The 18,001-nt window shown below is 39.4% G+C and overlaps 1 protein-coding gene across 4 annotated transcripts in view; it reads left to right on the top strand.

The window, feature by feature from the left end:
* Nucleotides 1-6,019: 6,019 nt before the first annotated feature.
* The window catches only part of Cox11 (Cytochrome c oxidase copper chaperone COX11), a 266,522-nt gene continuing 254,540 nt past the window's right edge, over nt 6,020-18,001 (top strand). For 2 of the 4 annotated variants that reach the window (XM_090377849.1, XM_090377848.1), the window contains exon 1: nt 6,706-6,773. The gene's annotated coding sequence lies outside the window, so the exon portion shown is untranslated. Of the gene's footprint in view, nt 6,074-6,705; nt 6,774-18,001 lie in introns of those variants that run through there. The other 2 variants (XM_090377851.1, XM_090377850.1) reach the window with 2 other exon arrangements.

Raw genomic sequence — 18,001 nt, 5'->3', positions numbered from 1 at the left:
TTGCTATCTCCGTTTGCAGTGTGGAATGTATTTTTTCTTTTCTTTTCTGTTAGATAACAAATTTGTATACAAAAACTGTTGTAAATGAAGAATTACGACTTGTTGTCAAGAAATTTACTTTTCTTAACAAATTCATTTATTGTAAACAAATTCTGTTCATGAAAAATAAATTGTTAGTTAGTTATTTGGAGCATTAGCAACTAAGGCCATATTGCTACGGGATATGCGGTGGTCCTTCCCTGACCTTTCCGCATCCTCCGTATTTGTTGGTGACGGGCTCGAATCCCGGTCTAATCAAGAAGCGTGTGCTACGCACTGCTGCTCCTTCCCACCTGGCTACGGAGGCGCCTAAAATAAATTGTATTGTATTGTATTATTATTTCTCCCTGATTGGTGGTTCAACCTCGTGACGGGTATTGCGACCAAGTACCCAGGGTGGTTGTTGTTATGTCTGATGTTACTGTTGGTCGAGGAGCTATCTGACTATCCTACAGGTGTTCAGGATTGTGACTTTCTGGAGTTCCTTGTAGGTGTTCGCTGGGAGACCTATTGCTGCTATGCTGTTATGTAGTCTTTGACACCATACCTGTGGTTGACACGATAATCGGGATAGTCGTTACTTGTTGCATATGACACATCTTTTTGATCTTCTGTCTTAAGTTAGTGACTTCCTGAATTTTTCTGCATGGGTTTTCTGCAAGTTGCCAGTGTTGGGTACCGCTATGTCAATCAGATAGCTAGCCTTTTCCTTCTTGTCCATCCGGTCTGTTGTGCGGGATTGTCCTATCCATTATTATATCGCGGTCCCAGTGCAGCTTGTGGATTGGGGTCTCTAGTACTGCTTGTGGTTCGTACTTGTAGTACGGTACACTTTCTTCGATCAACTAGTATTTCCTTGCTAGCTTCTGATGTTATTATCCTGGCTACCTGGTCATGTCTATGAATGTACTCAGTCTGGGTGATCACCTTGCATCAGGCCTTGATGTGTTGGATCATTTCAGAGACCAGATGGCATCGTCGACATGTGTCATCTAACACTCTGGGCTCCTTGTGGATGTATTTTCTATAGTTTCTGGTGTTGATTACCTGGTCTTGGATGGTGAGCATGAATCCTTCAGTCTTGTGGAAGAGTGTCTCACTCCTGAGCCATGCATTGGATGCAATTTTATCTATGTTACCCTGATGGAGATCATTTTAGTGTCTGCCATGGAGTGTCTTCTCTGCCCATCTTTATAGCTTCGTTTGTACCTCCTGGTTGGGGAGTCTCCTCCCTTAGGTTGAGTGGGGTGTACCGCTTGTGTATCTTCCTTACGGCCTGGTGGAGTGCTGCTGTGTGTTTCTGGAAGTAATCCTTCAGATTAACTATCGCTGTCTTCTATTGCTCAATGAGGTCTATCAGGGCCCCTTCCTCCTTCTTCCCGGGCAATTGTTAGTTTCTCCACGGCCGCTCTTTTGTGGTGTTGGCGGCTCTTGGTCATCATTGCCCTTGTCTTTCTCATGATATCCTCCAGCTTGGTGTTAGTCCAATCTATGACCCCGAAGGAGTATGTTAGCACTGGGACTTCTGCGCGGGTAGCACAGTGGTATCGTCACTGTCCTCCCCACACCGGGTGGAAAAGGCCTGGGTCCGAATCCCGTCGATGATGCGAGGAACTTTAATGGGCTTTGTTCACTCCGTGGCTGAGTTAGTTGGTCTCAGCCGTAGATAGCAAGGTTTTTCTCCCCAGTAACTGGGATTTTTTCGTCCAGCAAACAGGCAAATCAACCATAGAACATACGCAACTTACAGACACAAATACTAGTTAATCTATTTAATTACGGGTAACCCTAAAATAATAATTTGATTTTTTTTTTTTTTTTTTAGCACTGGGACTGCATAGGTGTTTATGGCTTTAACTGTGTTCCCTCCGTTCAGCTTTGCTTTCAGCAGGCTTCTGAGTTATTATTATTATTATTATTATTATTGTGCAAGGATGCTTGAGGCTTATGCTGCACCAGCCAAAAAAAAAAAAAATTTTTTTTTGCCTGGTTTTGCCAAGCCCATACTCACCAACTCAGCCAGCGCAGCGGGTGGTTAATTGCTGTAACAAACTTCCATCTGTCGTTGTGGAAGTTGATAGGTTAAATAAATTTAAGGAGGAACTAGACAAACATTTAGAAGGAATGGTTGTGTGAAATTTTTATTTATTTATTTATTTTTGCGGCTGATGCTACATAAGCTCGTACGCTTGCTTTCTTGCATTACATGCCACGATTATTATTACTATTACTAGATGTCAGCCCTTGGGGAATTACATAGGTATGATAATTAAATTTGCTGTTACAACAGAATCAACATTTTTAAACTACTTTCAAAGATAGAGAAAAGTACCTATATTTACTTCAATGTGAACACTCTTGCATTTCACACTTTAACTTTACACATCAACCACTAAATTTTACAGTTTTCAGACTTCAGCTTATACAGATTCTGAAATCAATTAAAAGTTTCCATAGAACGAATAAAATTGAATCTGTGGCCTTTATTCAATACAGCTGCTGCTGTAGAAAGAACGAATTAAGAAGTAAAGAGATTAACATTACACAATTTAATGGTGTTCGTAACAAGTTTACAACCGCCTCTCCCACAGACTGTACCATGACGCGCTGGTGAACTGTTTTCTTGTGTCCATAGCTAGGGCCGCTGCGACCCTATGTGCCGCCAGTAAGTGAAATCAAATTTGCAACACCAAAACATTTGGATTAAAAAATAAAATAAGGCGTAAATAATTATTATTCATTTATTTATTTAAAAAGAAAAGAAGTACAACATATCTCACATATAATATAATGAAACAACAACAAAAAAAAATAAAATAAAATCATTCTGAAATTCTAGAAATAAACTTCAACATTTAAGAGGAGCATGTGGTGATTTCCTGGACCAGTTACAAGGAGACAATTATCAAGTAATGTTTTCATGTTATAACATGAGGGGCTCACATCTGGCGAGTATGGGATTGGCACACCAAGGGTCCTAAGCTGGATATCATCATTCTCCTCTTTCTTGTTGATACCCTTATACTTTTCTTTCTCTCTCTCTCTCTCTCTCTCTCTCTCTCTCAGGGTCACTCGGAAATTTTTTTTGGTTGGTGTAGCATAAGCCTCAGGCTTCCTTGCACTACGTGGTTTGTAATAATAATAACTTTAAATTCTATATCACAGTAATTGTACTCTTTCACAATAATAAAATGAAAGGAAAATTATAATGTTAAAAAAATTATACAAATTTATGTTTCCTTGCTTGAAGAGATGCGAATTAATGAGTCGTTGTTGACATTGTCGATCGTAACTAATTTTTGATAAATGATGAATTTTAATTTTGAAAAACTCTGTTCACGCGTGGCTACAGAAACTGACAAAGTTAGAAAAATTAGCACTAGCAGTGGCATATGATGCAAGAAGGCAAGCAAATCCCATTCACCAAATACCACGCACTTCCTATTCACCTCTCCATCCGCTTCCCATCCAAGCAAATCCCATTCACCTCTCCATCCGCTCCAAAAGTTTGTCCAGTCCTTCCTTGAATGTATTTAGGCTATCAACTTCCACAATGACAGATGGAAGTTTGTTCCGACATTCACTCTCTGGCTAAAGGCAAATTTCCGCACATCTATTCTGCCACTGTCTTTTCTCAACTTGAATTTATGCCACCCGAAGTGCATAAACTGAGCAAGAATCCCATCAGCATTCAGCGTTATCAAACCGTTTAAAGCCTTAACACCTTAATAAGATCATCTCGCAGGAGCCTAGTCTCCAGACGCTGTAATTTGCAGTACTGGGGCATCCCTTTGTTCCTATCTTTAAGCACTCTAAATTCTTCAGATAATACCATACCATCAATATCGTACTCATTACGACGAATGTCACTTAATTTAATATGTAAATCTTTTCAATGATTTAATAAATCGTCATCTGACCATTTTTTAATTTATAAATATTATAAAATATTTCTACGTGTTCCTTTATATTTCTGAACCTTTCAGCTAACGAGAAAATTGTTGTGTCCATAATTTTAAATAAAAAAATAATTTTTAAATTTTGCTGCGGATTCTGAATAGCTTCCTCTCTACTTTCTTAATCGAAATGACGTCTTTTCAATTTTTCATAAAAACAATTCATGAAATTGTCTTTTTGTCTTTTTGTAAAGACAATTGTAGAATAGATGTGCGGAAATTCGCTTTTGGTCAGCGGCTGGTTGATAGTTAGAACAAACTTCCATCTGTTGTAGTGGAGGTCAGCAACTTAAATAAGTTCAAGGCAGAACTAGACAAGCATTTGGAATGGATGGGTGAAATGGGAAGTTTTTTTTTTTTTTTTTTTTTTTGGCTGAATAAGCTTGCTTTCTAGCATCATATGTCTCTATTAATGCTAACTACTCTTTTGCATAAAGAAAAACGTTGAAGCTGTAAGAAATGCAATCTTGAGAACCCAAGGAAATCAACAAAACAGTGTTCACAAGAGTTATCAATTCTTTCAATGGAGTTATCAATTCCTTCAATGATGAAGGAATGATAATTGCGCAGAGCGTGATTATCTTGACAATCAATTTTATGATCAATGGATAGGTTATCGACAAAGTGCTTTTGAATATCCTGCAAGGTCGCCAGATTTCACCTTTTTAGATGTTTTGTTTGGGGGTACTTGAAAAATCGGGTTTCCAGTCACAAACCGCAATTTTCTGTTTGGATGAAAATTAAACAAGAAGCAGAAAACATTTTACCTGATTTGTGCATTTCAGTATGTAGATCTGTTGAAGATAGTTGCCGCTCATGCGTTAATCCTGATGGAGGGCATTTTGAAAAATTAAAGTTTTATTGTAATAAAAAAAAAAAAAAATTTAATGTTTTCGGTCTTCAAAGTATCAAAAAAAATTCACATTTGTATATATCGTTCATTAAATCTAAATTTTTAAAGTATATATATATATATATATATATATATATATATATATACAGAGAGAGAGAGAGAGAGAGAGAGAGAGAGAGAGAGAGAGAGAGAGAGAGAGAGAGAGAGAACAAGAAAAACAAATATATATATTTGTTTTTCTTGTTGTACATATTCAGGGTTTAGCTTATCGGTTAATATTAATTGGACACTCATGCAGTCATCATTTTTTCACACTTATCCTACTCACTACAGTTACCCTGAAAAGGATAGACACATTTCTTCATCAGACGATTCACATTGAGATATGGAATTCTTCCTCTTGCTCAGAATAATAGCCTGAGAGGGCATAAATTCAAATTGAGGAAAGACAGTTGTAGGATACATGTGCCTTTAGCCAGAGGGTGGTTGATTGCTGAAGCAAACTTCCATCTATCATTGTAGAAGTTTCTAGCTTAAACAGATTCAAGGCAGAACTAGACAAACATCTAGTGCGAGTGAGTGGGTGAAATGAGAAGGATCTGTGTGGGTTTTTTTTTTTTTTTTTTTTTGCTGATGCTCTATAAGCTTGCTTTCTTGCATCATGTGCTCTTGCTAATACTAAAGCTAATATACAAACTCATGTTGCAATACCGCAGGACGATTTAGTTGGATACAATTGCTGTACGATTTTATTTGAAATCGGAGGAGCACATACTGGTGAGTATGGGCTTGGCACACCCCGGGTCCTGAGCTGGATATCATCATTGTTCTCTTTCTTGGTGATTTCCCTCTACTTCTCTCTGGGACACAGGGTAAATCAAATTTTTTTTTGGCTGGTGCAGCAAAAGCCTCAGGCTTCCTTGCATCATATGGGTAATTATAATAATAATAATATAATAATAATAGTAACAACCGCGCAATTTGAATTTTGCGTCCGTTAAATAAGCATATTTCTTAAGGAGCAAATTCGCTTAGCTTATTTCGCTGTTGTGTCATGAAAATTAAAACAGTATATTTAGTAAAGATGGTGGTGTAAAGAATGGTTAATGAAAAGATATATTTACGCCCATACTAATTTATTGGAAGAATTACTATTGTATTCAGACGTTTGGCGTCACTACCCGCGAATGGACGAAAGCAGTTATATAATAATAGCAACTTTTAGGTAAGAATTTTTTTTTTATCATGCAGGTATTCACTTTATTGCTACAACTACTGTGAAAATACGTACTAAAGAAGTTTATTTTTTAATATTCAAGTTTTTAGCGACTCGTAGTAATTATGAGCATTTAAAGTATTCAAGTGTTATATCGCCTCAAGCATTAGGTAGAAACTTGCGATGCCATATATAGATGGTTAACTTCAGAAAAAGACTCTTACCCACCATGGCTCTTTGCGCCATAGAGCAATGGATAAGCTTCGCGGAATAGATAGATATTGGAATATCTATTCCTTCGCGTCATTTTGTTTCGCAACAGGGTAAAAATGTAGTTAAGCCGCAGTCCTGACGACTATACGTGAAACTACATGACTTACTTTTGGCGAGGACGAGTGGCGCCAACTTTGGCAGTACACGGAATAGTAGCATACAGAGCGGACACTCCCTTAGACGACAATGTTAATTCAGGTTATATGTTAAAACGCATAGACAGTGGAGCCACCAGTTTCAGGACTTAGAAACAGGCCTTAACATTGCGAAGAGTTCCTCCAGCATTTTCTAAAGTTTTGTAATTGCGGTGGACGATATATCGATTCGTCGATTATTAGTATAAAATTTTTATAATTAATTGTTATTCCAATACAAAAAAAAAAAGGGCACTAAGCAGGCTGAAGAATTGTGAAATATAACATAAATAAAGATTTCGGTAAGTATATATTAATGGTTGTAGTAGCTGTGTGGTAATGTCAAATGCTGCCATTTCCTCGGTTCGATTCCCCCTCTGGTATTTTATTTTCCCGCTTATACTTTTGATTCATTTCTCCAGTGTAATATGGAAATTTACGTGTTTCACACAAATAAAATTATTAAATAAGTAATAAATTTAAAAATTTCAATGGTTTTTATAATTAATGGATAAATATCCACTTAAAATGTAGCTTAGGAGGAGGTTAAGGTGCCATTTGCAATTAACATTAATAAATACAGACTTTTATACACACACACTACTGGGTTCAGGTGGCTAATTATAGCAGGTTTCAGTACGATTCTTGAGTACAATGAGGCCAGTGCACCTGTCTCACTGTATTGAAACCTTTTATTATCACCCAACTAAACCCAGAAGTGTTTACATAAAATTCTGTATTTATTAATGTTTATTGCAATTGGCACTCATCACTGTCATCTTAATATCCTTCTAGGCTGCATTTTAGACAATGTCTAGCCATTATACTTTAAAATATTTCTTATTTGACCTTAAATCGATAAATTTATATCTGTCATTTTGACTAATCTCAGCTGTTGTTTTAGGTTTCGATGTAATGAATGAATTGAACTGCTTTTAACTTTGGTTCTAATATTATTATAGAAAGTTGCAACAATACTACTAATATATATATATATATATATTTTTTATACTTCACAGAAATACAAAGAATCTGGAATGAATGAAAAATTTGGAAGACAATTCTCTGTGACCAAATTTTGACTGTGTTTTTGCTGAGTTAGTTATTTTCTTTAACAAAAGGAATTTAGCACATTTAGATCACTATTTGAGTTAGCATTTCAGTAACAAAAAAAACCAAAAAAACCCCATCACATTATATAATTGAAATTCTTTTTATTTCATTACATATGAAACATATTAGAATTACATGTAGTCCAATGCAAATTGAATTAGTAATATGTTCTGTAATATATAAAAAAAAACATGCTGATTTAATTCATAAAATTAAAAGCAATGCTAAAGACTTATATGCCCAGTACAAGAAACAAAAATAAATTGATTAACAATAAAAATCATAACCCCACAGAGATCCAATAGAATCCAGAGAGGCCTATTAGTTCTATCCCAACGACATACAAGATTATGATCAGCTGCATAACCAAGAAGATATCACGCCACTTGGAGAGCCAGAACATAATAGCTGAACGTAGTGTATAGTGTTAATTGTATGGTGCCCAAGACTGTAGCAGCACTAGGTCTCCCAGAGAACATATATAAGGAACTCCAGAAAGTTGCAATCTTGAGTACCTGTAGGATAGTCAGAGTTCCTGGATCTACAGTAACAGACATATAACAATCACCCCATGCACTAGGCAGCAATACCCAATGCGGGTTGGATCCACTCAATCAGTAATAACGTAAACAACAATACTACTAATAATAAAGCACTGTGACCCAGTCTGTAATCCAGTCACTGATTTCATAATCTGTAGAGATGACATCACATATTTTGTGAAGTAATGCACGAGTGGGATAAAAGGTTTAGAAATCATTTCGTAGATGATGACAGTGTGGGAACATTAGCATTAGCAAAGGCACATAATGAAAGAAAGCAAGCTTATATAGCATCAGCCAAAAAAAAAAAAAAAAAAAATTTTAACCCATCCAATCGCTCCAAATGTTTGTCAAGTTCTGCCTTGAATCTATTTAAGCTATCAACTTCTATGACAGATGGAAGTTTGTTCCAGCAATCAACCACACACTGGCTAAAAGCAAACTTCTGCACGTCTATCCTACATCTGTCTTTCCTCAATTTCAATTTATGCCCTCTCAGGTGATTTTTCTGAGCTAGAGGAAGAATCCCATCAGCATTGAGCATGCTTAAACCATTCAAGGCTTTATACACCTCTATCAGATCACCTCGCTGGTGCCTAGTCTCCAGACACTGTAATTTGCAAAACTTAAGCCTTTCTTCGTAAGAGCACCCCTTTGTTCCATTCACTAATCTTGTTGCCCTTCTCTGTACTCGTTCCAGAAGCTCTACATCCTTCTTGAAATGAGGCCTCCAGACCTGTATACAGTACTCTACGTGTGGCCTGACCATTGCCTTATACAAGGGAATAATCACCTCCTTATCCCTGCTAGAAAAATTCCTGTATATCATTGAAAAGACACCATGAGCTACTCTTGCAGCCCATCTGCACTGCTCAGAGAACTTCATATCTGCCTGCACAATTACCCCCAGGTCCTTTTCATTCTCTGCCACTGTCAGTGTAGTACCACAGAGTTGATATGTTGCTCTGGGGTTACTGCTTCCCATGTGTAGTACTTTATGTTTGTCAATGTTAAACTTCATTTGCCACCTCTCAGCCCATTTGCTCAACTTTTCTAGATCCTGTTGCAGCAGCGTACTGTCATTAGTGTCCTTAACAACCCTTCCAACCTTCGTATCATCTGCAAACTTGGACATTAGCTTGATCATCAATATCATTTATAAATACAGAAAACAACAATGGACCCAACACTGAACCCTGAGGGACCCCACTAATAACATTAGTCCATGAAGAGCTGTGTCCATTGATTACCACTGTCTTCTCCCACTCAACCACCCTTTTATCTATAGTAGCAATTTGCCTCCAATGCCACACTGCTCCACTTTGTGCAGCAGTCTTCCATGTGCAACAGTTCAGAGGCCTTTCTAAGATCCAAATATATGATATCAAAGTTATTCTTTGAATCCAGTTCCTTTGTGACTACATCATAGTATCCATTCAAATTGGTCATACAAGATTTCCCCTTAACAAACCCATTCTGTGTCCGAGCTATGACTGAAGTCTTGTCTAGATGATCCTGCAGTGCTTCTTTAATCAGTGCCTCCACTAATTTCCCTGGAACAGAAGTTAAACTAACAGGTCTGTAATTACTTGTGTCTTCCTTTGATCCTCCTTTCTGGATTGGGGTCACATTTGCACATCTCCAGTCCAGGGAAGCTCTCATAATTATGGCTAAGGGTTTGCTTACTTCCTTTGCTGCCTCCTTTAATATAACTGGATAGATTTCATCTGCCCCAGGTGCCTTTCTTATGTTTATCTTCAACAATTTCTCCTCCACTTTACTCTCAGTTATTACAAGATTATCTAGCTTACTGCCAGAGTTTAATACACCTCTGGCATTCCTCTCCCTGAATAACTCCTCATGTGTGAATGTAGATGCAAAATATTCATTTAGTTTGTTAGTTACCTGAGCAGGATCATTAATGGTCGAACCATTGATATCAAGTGGACCACTCTGATTCATCCCCTTTCTTCTAGAATTTACATAAATAAAGAACTCTTTGCTGTTTTTCTTTGCATCCTTTGCCAAAGATTTCTCGTAATCTGCCTTGACCTTTGTGACTTGGTTAGACCAGCTTATATCTATCATAGGCTTCTGTGTCACCTGTTATTTTATATGTATTCCATACATTTTTCTTCTCTGTCACAATGTCTAATTAGTTCATTTAGTGTGACATCCATTTAGGCCTAAATCTTGAACAATATTTCTTAGTTGGTATGAAAAGCCTAGTAGCTGACAAGATTAATTCTTTGAATACTTCCCATTTTGAATTTGCTGTTGGCAACATCTTCAGTTGGTCCCACCGTATAGAATTTAAATACTGTCTCAGACCACCGTAGTCACCTTTACGAAAGCAAAAATCCTTCCCTTTACCCTTGATTGTAGTTACTTTTTTGAGTAAATCCCACTTCAGCACACTGTGATCACTGCCACCTAGTGGGTCCTTTATCTGCAGATTCTTAATGCATGAAGAATCACTACTGATAATGAGATCATGAGTATTACTCCCTCTGGTTGCCTCCCAAACATGCTGCTGTAGAAAACAATCATCCAATAAATCCACAAAAGCCTTTTTAGCATTAGCATTAGCATTAGTAGAGGCATTTGATGCAAGAAAGCAAGCTTATGCAGCATCAGCCAAAAAAAAAAAAAAAAACCCCACTTCCACTTCACCCCTCTGTTCGTTCAAAATACCTGTCCAGCTGAGCCTTAAACTTATTTAGGCTATCAACCTCCACCACAAGGGGTGGAAGCCTGTTCCACCCACCAGCCAACCACCCGCTGGCTAAAGGCAAATTTCCGCACGTCTATCCTACATCTGTCTTTCCTCAATTTGAATTTATGCCCTCTCAGGTGATTTTTCTGAGTTAGAGGAAGAATCCCTTCAGCATTGAGCATGCTTAAACCATTCAAGGCTTTATACACCTCTAGCAGATCACCTCGCTGGTGCGTAGTTTCCAGACACTGTAATTTGCAAACTTAAGCCTTTCTTCGTAAGAGCACCCCTTTGTTCCATTCACTAATCTTGTTGCCCTTCTCTGTACTCGTTTCAGCAGCTCTACATCCTTCTTGATATGAGGCCTCCAGACCTGTATACAGTACTCTAGGTGTGGCCTGACCATTGCCTTTTACAATGGAATAATCACCTCCTTATCCCTGCTGGAAAAATTCCTGTATATCATTGACAATACTCCATGAGCTACTCTTGCAGCCCGTCTGCACTGCTCAGAGAACTTCATATCTGCCTGCACAACCACCCCCAAGTCCCTTTCATTCACTACCACTGTCAGTGTAGTACTACAGAGTTGATACGTTGCTCTGGGGTTGCTGTTTCCCATGTGTAGTACTTTACATTTGTCAATGTTAAACTTCATTTGCCACCTCTCAGCCCATCTGCTCAACCTTTCCAGATCCTGTTGCAGCAGCATAGTGTCAGTAGTGTCCTTGACAACCCTGCCAACCTTTGTATCATCTGCAAACTTGGACATTAAGCTTGATATACCATCATCAATATCATTTATAAATACAGAAAACAATAATGGACCCAACACTGAGCCCTGAGGGACTCCACTAATAACATTAGTCCACGATGAGCAGTGTCCATTGATTACCCTCTCTGTCTTCTCCCCCTTAACCACCCCTTTATCCATAGCAGCAATTTGCCTCCAATGTCACACTGCTCCAATTTGTGTAGCAGTCTTCCATGTGCAACAGTATCAAAAGCCTTTCTAAGATCCAAGTATATAATATCAAAGTTATTCCCTGCATCCAGTTCTTTTGTGACTGCATCATAGTATCCAATCAAGTTGGTCAGGCAAGACTTCCCCTTAACAAAACCATGCTGTGTCTGAGCTATAACTGAAGTCTTGTCTAAATTATCCTGCAGTGCTGCTTTAACCAGTGCCTCCATTAATTTTCCTGGAAAAGAAGTTAAGCTCACAGGTTTATAATTACTTGTGTCAGCCTTTGATCCTCCTTTGTGAACTGGGGTCACATTTGCACATTTCCAGTCTATGGGTACCTCCCCTGAGTCCAAGGAAGCTCTCATAATTATGGCTAAGGGTTTGCTTACTTCCTTTGCTGCCTCCTTTAATATAACTGGATAGATCCCATCCACCCCGGGTGTCTTTCTTGTGTTTATCTTCAACAGTTTCTCCTCCACTTTACTCCCAGTTATTTCAAGATTCTGTAGCTTACTGCTAGAGTTGAATACACCTCTGGCATTCCCCTTGCTGAATAACTCCTCATGTGTGAATGTCGATGCAGAATATTCATTTAGTTTGTTAGCTACCTGAGCAGGATCATCAACAGTTGACCCATCAATATCAAGTGGACCAATCTGATTCATCCCCTTCCTTCTAGAGTTTACATAAGTAAAGAACTCTTTGCTGTTTTTCTTTGCATCCCTTGCCAAGGATTTCTCGTAATCTGCCTTCGCCTGCCTAACCTCCTTTGTAACTTGGTTGCATATCAACTTGTATCTATCATAGGCTTCAGTGTCATGTGTTAATTTGTAAGTATCCCATGCTTTTTTCTTCTCTGCCATATTCTCATTAGTTCATCTGACATCCATTTTGGCCTAAACCTTGAACAATATTTCTTAGTTGGTATGTAAAGCCTAGTAGCTTCCAAGATAAGTTCTTTGAATGCTTCCCATTTTGAATTTGCTGTTGGTAACATCATCAGTTGGTCCCACTGTATAGAATTTAAATACTGTCTCCGTCCATCGTAGTCGCCTTTACGGAAGCAATAACCCTTCCCTTTACCCCTAATGGTAGTTACCTCTTTGAGTAAATCCCACTTCAGCACACTGTGATCACTGCCACCTAGTGGTTCATTTATCTGCAGATTCTTAATGCATGAAGAATCACTGCTGATAATCAAATCAAGAGTATTACTCCCTCTAGTTGCCTCCCGAACATGCTGATGTAGAAAACAATCATCCAATAAATCCACAAAAGCCCTGCTAGTATGTGAGTAACCAGCCCCCAAATTCCAGTCAATATCTGGGAAATTAAAATCTCCCATTATACGACTGTCTGATTTACTGGCCCACTCTATTTCCCTGTACAGTTTCTTATTATACTCATCAGAGTCATTAGGCCTATAGCACACTCCTACTCTCAATTTTGATCTCCCAATGCTTATGTCACACCAAACTGACTCAACACTGCACTGTCCGGCGATGTCGACTGGCTTCACTTCCTTGGTTTTTATGTGTTTCTTAACTAATAGCATAACCCCTCCCCCCTTCCTATCCTGTCTATCCTTTCTGTAGACGTTGTACTCCCCAAATTGCAGTTCTGCATCCCTTATATCTGTGTGACACCACGTCTCTGATAACCCAACAATATCTGCCTTTGATGTTTTGAGCAATACCTCAAATTCATCAAATTTATTTACTAAACTCGTAGCATTGGTGTACACACAAGTATACCTGCACCTGTTTCTATTCCTAACTACCCTAACACAACCCATGTGTTTACTTGTACCCCAATGGCTCCCAGCAGTCTCTGAAATACCATGCATCTTGTTTTTCAGGCTTCTGCTCATTCTAATAGAAGCAGTGCAAGAATCTCTTTCACCTCTGCCAGTGGCTACTGTCAATCTATTGGTCTTTGTCTCCCCCAAGCTAGCAGTTTTCCGACCCACCTGACACTGTCTCGATAGCATCAGCAAATTTTCTTGCACCCTTTCTATTTAAGTGTATCCCATCCCTGTAGAAGCAATCTCTCCTGTTAACAAGTACAGTCCAGGCTGAAAAAAATTCTACCCCTTGAGCCTTGCACAATCTTTCCAGAGCCGAATTGATCGACAAGGCTCTCATCATATACTCCCTCCTATCTTGTCTGGGCAGAATTGCAGACACTTTCAAATTCAACCCTAATTCTCGGCTTTTGTTCAACAGTGACCTGTACTTGTTAAGTAATTCTGCCGGTCTCCTACTCTTAATATTATTAGTGCCAACGTGTACAACTATATCACCTTTTGTGCCCTTAAAAGATGATATTCGCTCTACAATGTCATCAACCTTTGCCCCTGGCAGACATACCCTGGTGCTGTTCCACCTATCTTTTTTACAAAGCATGTTCCCTGTTTCCCTGACAATAGAGTCACCAACAACTACTAGTTCCTTCGGGACCAGCGCATTCTGCCTTGGGGGTTGTCTCTGTGTCACGCGATGCCCAAGTGCAAGCTCTGGCGTTGATGTGGGCAGCTGAGAGCTTGATGGGCCCCTCAATTTAGTTTCTTCGAGGGCATCCACCCTGTCCTTCATGCTCTCTTATAGGCCCACAAGAACGCCGAGTTGTTGCCTGATATCGATACACTCCTTGCATCGCCCACTCACAAAGACATCCCCCTTGGCAGTATCATGTCCCGTACCCGATTGCTGTGCAAACATCAAGCAAACAGTGCATTTTATAAGGCTGTGAGTCAGAGGACAACTGCCCCCCTCAGTTCTGCGATGAGCCACAGCACTTCCATTAGCTTGAGCCTTTTGCTTTGCTGCTCTGGTCTGAGTCATGATTCTATTAATTAATTAATTAATTATAATTAATTATGTTATGTTATTAATTATGTTAAATATAATTAATTATATTACGTTTGTAATCTAAGTCGTTATATGTATTTATTTAAACGTACAATTTAACTGCTAACGAAGTTCAACTAACGCTATCTAGTACGGTATATAACTACCGTATCACAAAGGCAGGAAAATTACGAACGGTAGCGGAGTTGAAACACGTGGAAACCTTTACCGATACTTTTATGCAATTACAAGGCCGAGTAAAGAATAAATACACCAAATTAATCAGAAAATCACAAAATAATGTTATACTACTAAATTTAAATTAAAAGTTTTAGAAAAACAATAATTTCAAATCAATAAATAAGAAAAATCCACTTAGCGGCTTTGAACACGACCGTCTCTAGTAGCCTCGTCAGCAGAGAGCCTTGCTAGTGTGTGAGTGACCAACCCACAAATATCAGTCAATCTCTGGGAAACTAAAATCCCCCATTATAAGACACTCTGATTTACTGCCGCACTCCATTTCTCTTCACAATTGCTCATTATACTCATCAGATTCATTAGGCCTATAACATACACCTACTCTCATTTTTCCTTTTCCAGTGCTTATATCACACCAAACAGACCCAACATTGTATTGTCCACCAACATCAACTGGATTCATTTCCTTAGATTTTGTGTTTGTTAACTAACGGCATAATCCCTCCTCCTCCCTTCCTGTCCTGTCTATCCTTTCTGTACACATTGTACTCTCCAAGTTTTAATTCTGCACTGTTTTCTGTATTTATAAATAATATTGATGATGGTATATCAAACTTAATGTCCAAGTTTTCAGACGATACAAAGGTTGGCAGGGTTGTTAAGGATGCTACTGATGATATGCTGCTGCAACAGGATCTGGAAAGGTTGAGCAGATGGGCTGAGAGGTGGCAAATGAAGTTTAACATTGACAAATGTAAAGTACTACATATGGGAAACAGCAACACCAGAGGAACGTATCAACTCTGTGGTACTACACTGACAGTGGTAGAGAATGAAAAGGATGCGGTAATTATGCAGGCAGATATGAAGTTCTCTGAGCAGTGCAGACAGGCTGCAAGAGTAGCTCATGGTGTCTTATCAGTGATATACAGGAATTTTCTAGCAGGGATAGGGAGGTGATTATTCCCTTGTATAAGGCAATGGTCAGGCTTGAGTACCTTGAGTACTGTATACAGGTCTGGAGGCCTCATTTCAAGAAGGATGTAGAGCTGCTGGAATGAGTACAGAGAAGGGCAACAAGGTTAGTGAATGTAACGAAGGGTTGCTCTTACGAAGAAAGGCTTAAGTTTTGCAAATTACAGTGTCTGGAGACTAGGCACCGGCGAGGTGATCTGATAGAGGTGTACAAAGCCTTGAATGGTTTGAGCATGCTCAATGCTGATGGGATACTGCCTCTTGCTCAGAATAATCACCTGAGAGGGCATAAATTCAAATTGAGGAAAGACAGATGTAGGATAGATGTGCGGAAATTTGCCTTTAGCCAGCGGGTAGTTGGTTGGTGGAACAGACTTCCATCCCTTGTTGTGGAAGTTGATAGTCTAAATAAATTTAAGGCTCAGCTGGACAGTTATTTTGAACGAACGCAGGGTGAAGTGGAAGGGTTTTTTTTTTTTTTTTTTTGGCTGATGCTGCATAAGCTTGCTTTCTTGCATCATGTGCTAATGCTAATGTCTGTGTGACACGACGTCTCTGATATCACAATATTTGCCTTTGATGTCTTGACCAGCACTTCAAGCTCATCAAATTTATTAACTATACTCCTAGTATTGGTGTACATGCAAGTATATATACACCTGTTTCTAGTCTTAGTTACCCTAACATAGCCCATGTATTTACTTGTTCTGCTATGACTCCCAGCAGTCCTGGAAATCCCTATTGCCTTGCTTTCCAGGCTGCTGCTCAATTGCATTTCAATAGAAACAGTGCAAGAATCACTTTCACCTCTGCCAATGGGTACTGTTAATCTATTAGTCTGTGTATCCCCTCAAGCTACCAGTTTTCCGATCTACTTATCTCTCATCTGCCTTGATAGCATCAGCTAATATTCTTGCACCCTTTTTATTTAAGTGTATCCCATCCCTGTAGAAGCAGTGTCTCCTGTTAACAAGCACAGACAAGGCTGAGAAAAATTCTATCCCTTGAGCCTTGCACAATCTCCAGGCCGAATTTATCGACAAGGCTCTCATCATATACTCCCTCCTATTTGTAGACACTTTCAAATTCAACCCTATCTCATGGCTTTTTTTCAGCATTGACTTGTACTTGTTAAGTAATTCTGCTGGTCTCCTACTCTTAATATCATTAGCGCCGTGTATAACAATATCACCCTTTGTGCCCTTAAAAAGCCCCTTGACGTGGGCACCTGTATGTGGTGAGGGGACCTCGCAGTGTCTGGAGACTAGGCACCGGCGAGTGATGCTGCTGTGATGCTGCTGGTTTTCCAGATTAGCATCACTGGGATCTAACGCCCATACCTTGGTTCCAGGGTTACATCTGTGGAATCCATCGTGTGCAGCCATGCGCTGCGACACTTGGATTTCGGAAAGGGGAATCCTGGTGGTTGAGGGGCCCAGCCTTAATACACCACTTTGGCCCCTGCTTCAACAAGATGGGTGGTCCCGGGCCGGCCCGACTGGGATCAATCGGCGGGTGGTTCTTACTGCTAGGGTCAACTGCGTTCCAATAAGTCTCCCTCCCTTTGGTCCTGGAATGGGATCAAGGCTTATTGGAAACGTGGGTATGGTGCCTCTAAGCTAACTTGGCATCCCATTCGTGTACGCAGTATCTGCTAGTTCACGAGTGGGCGTCCCCTCATAGGGCTCCGTGGTGGGTGAGGTACTTAGGGCATCGGAAATTTTTACTTTACTCCTGTGAATAATTTAAATCCTATTTCTTCTGGGGCCCCAACAAAGCCCCTACCTAATCGAGATCATGACGCAGAAAACACCTCTGCAAAAAGAGCCAGGACTGAGGAAACACAACCACCATCAGTGACACCGCTTTTCCTCATTCTCCATTCCACCGGAGAGCAGTCAATTGGAAAAATGTCACTCTTCTTTATCCAGAAAGGATTAGAGGGGTTGGCAGGTTCACCTAAATCTGTAAAAAGACTGCGTTCTGGCAACCTTTTGGTCGAAGCTACAAATGTTAAACAGGCGGAAAAAATCGTGAACGCCACATCAATAGGGGGAATACCTATCATCGTAACCCCCCACAAAACTTTGAACTCTTCAAGAGGCGTAATTTCAGAGTGGGACTTCCTTCATGTTTCTGAAGAAGAGATCTGCTCTGAATTAAAAGA

This window comes from Mastigoproctus giganteus, chromosome 7, assembly GCF_048544385.1.
Source record: "Mastigoproctus giganteus isolate SK-2022 chromosome 7, ASM4854438v1, whole genome shotgun sequence".
NCBI classification, from domain to species: domain Eukaryota; kingdom Metazoa; phylum Arthropoda; class Arachnida; order Uropygi; family Thelyphonidae; genus Mastigoproctus; species Mastigoproctus giganteus.
Note: the sequence above shows the minus strand (reverse complement) of the source record. Positions and strands in the feature narration are given on the sequence as shown.